This window comes from Microtus oregoni, unplaced genomic scaffold (genome assembly GCF_018167655.1).
Source record: "Microtus oregoni isolate MIOR12 unplaced genomic scaffold, Mior012 000003F_ref0000135, whole genome shotgun sequence".
NCBI classification, from domain to species: Eukaryota; Metazoa; Chordata; class Mammalia; order Rodentia; family Cricetidae; genus Microtus; species Microtus oregoni.
In genome coordinates, this window is record NW_024543062.1 from 22,465,249 (window position 1) to 22,471,899 (window position 6,651).

Here is a 6,651-nt window from a genome sequence, read left to right on the forward strand (position 1 = left end):
GGATTCAGGAGTAGTAGCTAATGGAATAAGCTGACATCAAAAGGGCCTACCAGCCCTAATAACATCTGTCTTCTGGGGATGCTCTATACCAGTCATCATGTGCTGCATCCAGGTAAAAGCCTCTGGTTTAAAAATCGGGAAAATTAAATTAAGTCACTTTAAAATAATATGCTTGTGATAAAAAAAAAAAAAACTACTATGCAGTGTGTCTAGAAGAAAAGTAAATTCCCAGTTCTGTTTAGATGGATGCAGGACTACACTGTCTTCAAGAACTATTGCTGTAGAAGGCCTGGCACAGGGCCGGGGCCATATGAACAGCCCAGCTGAGCTTCTAAGCCAGCCCATGTTTAGATCTGAATTTAACACTTGTCTGCTCACAATGCTTGTGATAAGGTGGGGGCCCTGAGTTGCCCCACAAGACAAAGATCTGCTAAAGCCTCTCACCCCACTACAATGGCAAAGGGGGTGTTACTAAATGATGAGGTTGAGTTAAAATGGTCCTTTTGACTCTTTATAATGTTTATGGCTATTAAAAAAAAAAAAAACATGGCGAAGATTCTCATTTATTATTAATATAAAAAAGGTGCATTTTGAGTTGTTTTCAGATTCTGTCAATGATAATATAAAGGATGTCGCTAAGTTTTTAAGGTAATATGTTATCTAATTTTGAAAGTCCACCATGCTAATGTTCAAAGTAGCTGTAAGCATAAATTGTCAAATGATATTTTTAATCTTGGTCAGTTTTACAAGAATAAGATAAAATCTCAAAATTGTTTAATTTGCACTTCCCTGATGATTAAGGATGTTGTATTTAAACAAATTTTAAATATCTTTCAGTCACTTCAAGTTCATTTGTTGAGAATTTACAGTTTTGGTCTGTGACGTAATTGTACTAATGAGGATTAAGTTCCTAAGTTCCTTATATGTCTCATGATACCTCCCCATTCTACAGGTTGATATTACGTTCTGTTGATTATATCCTTTGCTAAAATAAATTTTAAACTTTTTTCCTTCTATAAAAGGTTCAATATTGTTGGTTTTATGTTAAGGTCTTTAATTTGTTTGGATTTCAGTTTTGTGCATAGAGAAAAATATGGATCTATCTTCATTCTTCTAAAGGGAGAAACTGACAGTCAAAATGCTGGGCTCATGGCAAATCTCAGGCGGGGGCTGCAAGGCACCCCACTAATTCGGCCGAGATAAGAGAGGTTCTCCAGGGGCCAGTTAAAATCTGTGTTCCTTAAATGATTAATGAAAGTTTACAGGCATTTTACCCAACCTCTGAAGGTCAGCAGACAGCAGTAGCCACAAAAAAAAAAGAGAGAGAGAGAAAGAGAAAAAAAAAAGAGAAAGAGAAAAAGAGAGAGAGAGAGAAAGAGAAAGAGAAAAAGAGAGAGAGAGAGAAAGAGAGAGAGAGAAAGAGAAAAAGAGAGAGAGAGAGAGAGAGAGAGAGAGAGAGAGAGGCGGGAAGCAAAAGAAAGATAGGACTCAGACAGATTAGGAGCCTGGGCAACAGAAGATCAAAGACAGATAAAGAGGGACACTGGAACTGAGTAAAGAATACAAACTGGACACCTTACGAACTATAAATTTGGGAAAAAGATAAATAAATGACTCGTTCCTCCCTGGTCACTTCTGAATGTATGACCAAAGCCTTTTGTTGACCAAACGAGGGACTTTTGCTTTCGCTGCTGTTTTCAGTTCTGCAGGAGACACAGGCTGCTTGTCTGCCTCCGTCTCTACCACGCCCTCCTCACCAGGACGACCACCTCTCCCTGCCTTCACCGCTGAAGAAATCCTCATCTCCTAGCAACTGCCTTGATGCTGTGCTTGCTCTAAAGCCTGCATGAGCCCTGACTGCTCACTCTACAGTCTTGCTCCCCTCACCCATGTCAGACTGCGATACAGCAGTCACCGTGCTACCACAGGTGCCCTCCTGTGCCAGACTACTGCTCCTGTGCTGGGCTGACGTCGATGGACTATGGATCCTACCAGCATCTGCCTAAAGGACAGGCGAATGGCAAAATGGCAGGCTAAGCTGTGCCAGGCAGAGCCGAAAATGAGGGTGAAGCTTGCCAGGGGTACAAGGCTGGCGGTCCGAGCTAAGCAGGTACAGAAGACCGAAGGTAAGCGGAAGGCGGGGGCAACATTGGTGGACAGGAAGCAAATGATCTGGGCCAGTAGCCTCCCTTCAGGGATGGTGGCCCGACCAGAACGCTGAACTTGTGGCTTTGATACAAGCTCTACAGATGGCAGAGGGAACGTCTATACTAACAGCAGGTATGCTTTTGCCCTCACCTATATATATATATATATAAAGCAATATACAGACAAAAAGGACTGTTGACATCTGCGGAAATTTTGAGCCTCCAGGAGGCCACGCATTTGCCAAAGAAGATAGCCATCATACATTGACCAAGATTGAGACACCCAATGTAATGGCTAAGAAGATCAAAAAAAAAAAAAATCATCCTAAGGTTTGGGATGGCCAAGATAATCATGTCCCATAATAGGCCTGCCTTTGTTGCCCAGGCAAGTTAGGGTGTGGCCAAGACATTGGGGATCAATTGGAACTTAAGCTTACCAACCTCAAAGCTCAGGTCAGATAGATAGGATAAGTAAGATTCTAAAAAAACAAATTGATATAATTGGCCCTGGAGACCAGCAAAAATGACTGGACAGATCTCCCTCCCTCCTGTCCTGTTCTGGGTTCAAAACACCCCGGCATCGTTGCCACTAGCTCTGTTGCCTGGCTAGTTAGCTGCTGCTCATGTATCTGCTGATAATGGTTGACCTTGATGATGGAATCCTGAGCTCAAGGCTTGCACAGGGCAGGCACATCTGCTGTAAGATGGGCTTACATCACCTTTAAGGCTCTTCTTTCCTAAAGTCAGAAACCCACAGGGCTCTGCTCATTTTTAATGTCTTTTAAAGCATAATATCAGACAGCAGAAGCAAAAGACAATTCTGTTCTGTTCCTCCTTTGTGTGTCTGGGACCTATTGACAGGAATTATTTAGTACAGTTTGAGACTTTTCCAGATCAGACCGTTTTGTGCAGATAACTGCAGAGAGAAGCAAACACACCTAAAGCCTCCTTACCTCTTGACAGGTTTTGTTTTTCTACAGGAAAATCTTGTTTTAATCTATGGGGTTATAAAATGATATGACTTTCAAAAGGTAAACAGATGTAATTTAATATATAATAAAATAGATATCAATGGGATGTTAAAACTTTTTGATGCTGTACTTACAAATGTGAAGCCTGGGTAAGGTCAGTCTCAAAAAGATATTTATGTCCTCATTGGCTGTCCTCTGGCTTTAGGGCTTTCTGTTTTGTTTTAAACATTTGTCATCCTGTATTGCATTTTCTCTCATTGTTTGTTAAAGTTCTCACAATGGACACAACCCTGTACATTTGGATAAAGCTGATGCTACGGGATGCAATGGAAACTCGTAAATGCCATGTGGTGCCAGCTGGACCGAAACTGACTTCTCCGGCACATTCTCTGGAGCTGAGGAACAACACTCCCGGTGTCTACAGCAAAAGAGATTTGTCTTCATAATACTAAACTTGCCTCTTAGGAGAAGGCATCCATGTGTTTCTTAGGGCTGAGTTAAGCTCTTTGTAGTCAATAGACTATTATTGCCACAATGTTGGGTGCTATTCTCGGGTCTACAGTGGTTCACAATGTCTACCATGTAGTTACTTTCAAGCCTCATTCAGATAGTTTTGCTAAGAGCTATTCTGCAAACCCTAGAGATGTTCTACTATCTTCTCAACAAGGATATTTTAAAGGATGGTTTAATAAATCACCATGGTTAAAAGCCTTAATTTCCATTATAGCTGGGCCCCTACTTATTTTACTTCTTATCTTTACAATCGGCCCTTACATTTTAAATCGCCTGGTGCAATTTATAAAAGACAGACTTTCAGTTATCCAAACCATGGTACTCTCCCAGCAATATCAGATATTAAAGCAGAATGACGTAGAGGTCTTTGAACACATAAATTTATGATTAAATCCAAAAAAAAAAAAGGGGGGAATGAAAGACCCCCACTCACTAAGCAGCAGTAATGCCATTTTGCAAGGCTTAAACTTTGAAGCAACGCAAGTAATTAGAGCAGGGAAGTTCGACTTGAAAGCAAGGGCGAGAAGCCAGGCGAGATATCTGCGGTCAGCCGGTCAGCCACCTGGCCCCAAGCGATAAGGAACCCGCAGCTGGCCTGCTCTAATGAGAACATCCCGGTTGCTTAGGGAAACAGGATGCCTATAGTCAGTATACGTGCCCAATTTAGAATATCAGTAATTCACAGAAGAGACAACTCCCCCTATGAAAGATCCCAGCTTATCTGCTGTAACGTCATTTCACAAAGCTTTTGACGTACGACTATAAGTGCAGAGTAAGGTCAGGGTCCCTGGCTGCAAAACAGGATCTTTATATCCATAGATTAGGACAGGACATCAATTAACAGGATGTCTGTTCCCATACATCTGTGCTGGGAAAGGAAAAACCCCCTGTGCCCCTGGCCCCATTCCAACTGACCACTAACGATGCATTTGCTTCTGTAATCTGCTTCTGCTGCCCTCTTTCCTATAAAAAGACCTTCCCCCAGTCTGCAGGCGCGCTTGTCTTCCGAGAGACTAAGCCGCCCCAGGTACCTGTGTATTAAATAAAGCCTCTTGCTATTTGCATCCGAAGAGTGACTCGCTGCTCCTTGGGAGGGTCTCCTCAGCCTGAAAGACTGCCCAGCACTGGGGTCTTTCACTATCAGTACAGAAGCTGTGAAATCCCTTCCACCAAGCTAGAGCTACAGAGACGGGGCGAAGCTTAGTCAGGGTCATGTGGCCCACCCGATGGCCAGGAGAGTCCCAAGAGTAAGAAAGAGTGGTGGATCTCCAAAGACTAGAACTTTCTCCGTGGGAACAGGCCCCTGGCTGGAGGAGACCATATCCATGCATTTGTCTACGACTAGCGCTGCAGGGAGTGGAAGGGACAATCGGGGAAGGAGAGAAATGTAATTCTGGGCTCTGGGCGTGTGAATCCGGCTCAGCGTCAGACAAGCAGTTAATCCAAAGATTAACAAGGGCAGGCAGTTCTGAAGAGCTGCCTGAAGCACAGGCCTCCACGCGAGGTTCTCGGATTTCGAGGATCCTGATCCCTCTGGGTACCTGGACGTGGGGTGGTCACAGGAGTATCGGGTGCAAAGCTGTTGTTTGTGGGTTTAGCCTTGTCTGATCCTCAAGAGGAAATGCAGGGGAAAGTGCGCAACAAAAGCACGCAGGTGCTGGAGTGGCGACCTAGAGGTCAGCGCCACCTTGCGGCCACTGTAGGAACCACAGCGATGTCCTTGGCCGTGTGGAGGGCAATCACAAAGAGAGGAACTGAAAACAGGGCCTTTTAAGTGGCTCTGCTGTAAAGGGAGTTTGCCACCAAACAAACGGGATGACCTGAGTTCGATTCTCAGAATCCACTTGCTGGAAGAAAGAGATAATTGCAAGAAAAGAGGGACCCCCAGCAAAAACCTGTACATGGTTCCTCACAGCAGCCAAAAGTGGAAACGCTGAATTTCAATATCCATCAACCAACAGATGAACCAAAATGTGGCCGCATGATGGAACTGTCCATCCCCAAGAGGGAAGGAGGCTGTGGTCGGGGAAAACTGAGCAGAGCTCTGGAGCCTCCTCACTAGTGTGCAGATTTGCTTTGAGTTTTAAAAAAAATACGTTACATATTTAGTGTGAGTGTGTGTGTGTGTGTGTGTGTGTGTTCGCACGTGTGTGCACACGTACATGCCATAGTACATGTGTACAGGTCACACCAGGGATTCTCTCATCACGTAGAACCAAGGGATTGAACTCAGGTCATCAGGCTTGGCAGCAAGCGGCTTTACCCACTAAGTTATCTGCTGGCCTTCTTATTATTATTCTTATTCTTTCGGTTTTTGAGACAGGATTGATCTGCATAGCCTGCTGTCCTGGAACTCACTGTGTAGACCAGGCTGGGCTTGAACTCACAGAGATCCGCCTGCCTGTGCCTCCCGAGTGCTGGGATAAAAGGCGTGCTCTGAAAGACCCCCGGTGCTGGGAGACTCTGACTCAAGTCTCGGGATAACACGACCCCCCCAGTAACTCACGAGAGACCGTCCTTGCTGCAATCACACAAAGCTTTAATTGATGAGATGAGACGGGAACCAGTGTACTGGGGCTCAGACTCATAACCCACGCAGGGGAAGAGTTCGACCCGAGTGACCGGGAGAAGGGGTTTTTATAGGAAGAAATCACAGCCCAATAAAAGGAGCAGGGAGGGTGTCACAGAAAGTCACAAGAGGACAACTCCCTGTCTCTCAAGGTCTCTCAAGGTCATAATCAGCTAGTTCCTAAAATCACAAGGGGGAAACTCCCTGTTTCTCAAGATTACAACCTACCTTTATCTTCAGCTAGTTCCTGAAACACAGTCACTGAACCGGCTAATCCTAGATTTTTGATTCTTCTCTTCCTGCTTGGATTTGTGGCTATTTTCTTCCTGCTGGGGAGGTCTGGATTTATCCAGGTCTTTCAGCAGCACCAGCTGCCTGGCTTCATTTTTAACATTTTGCCCCATCTGGGCTGCCACTCCCCGCCCTCCCTGTTTTTTTTTGTTTTTTTTTT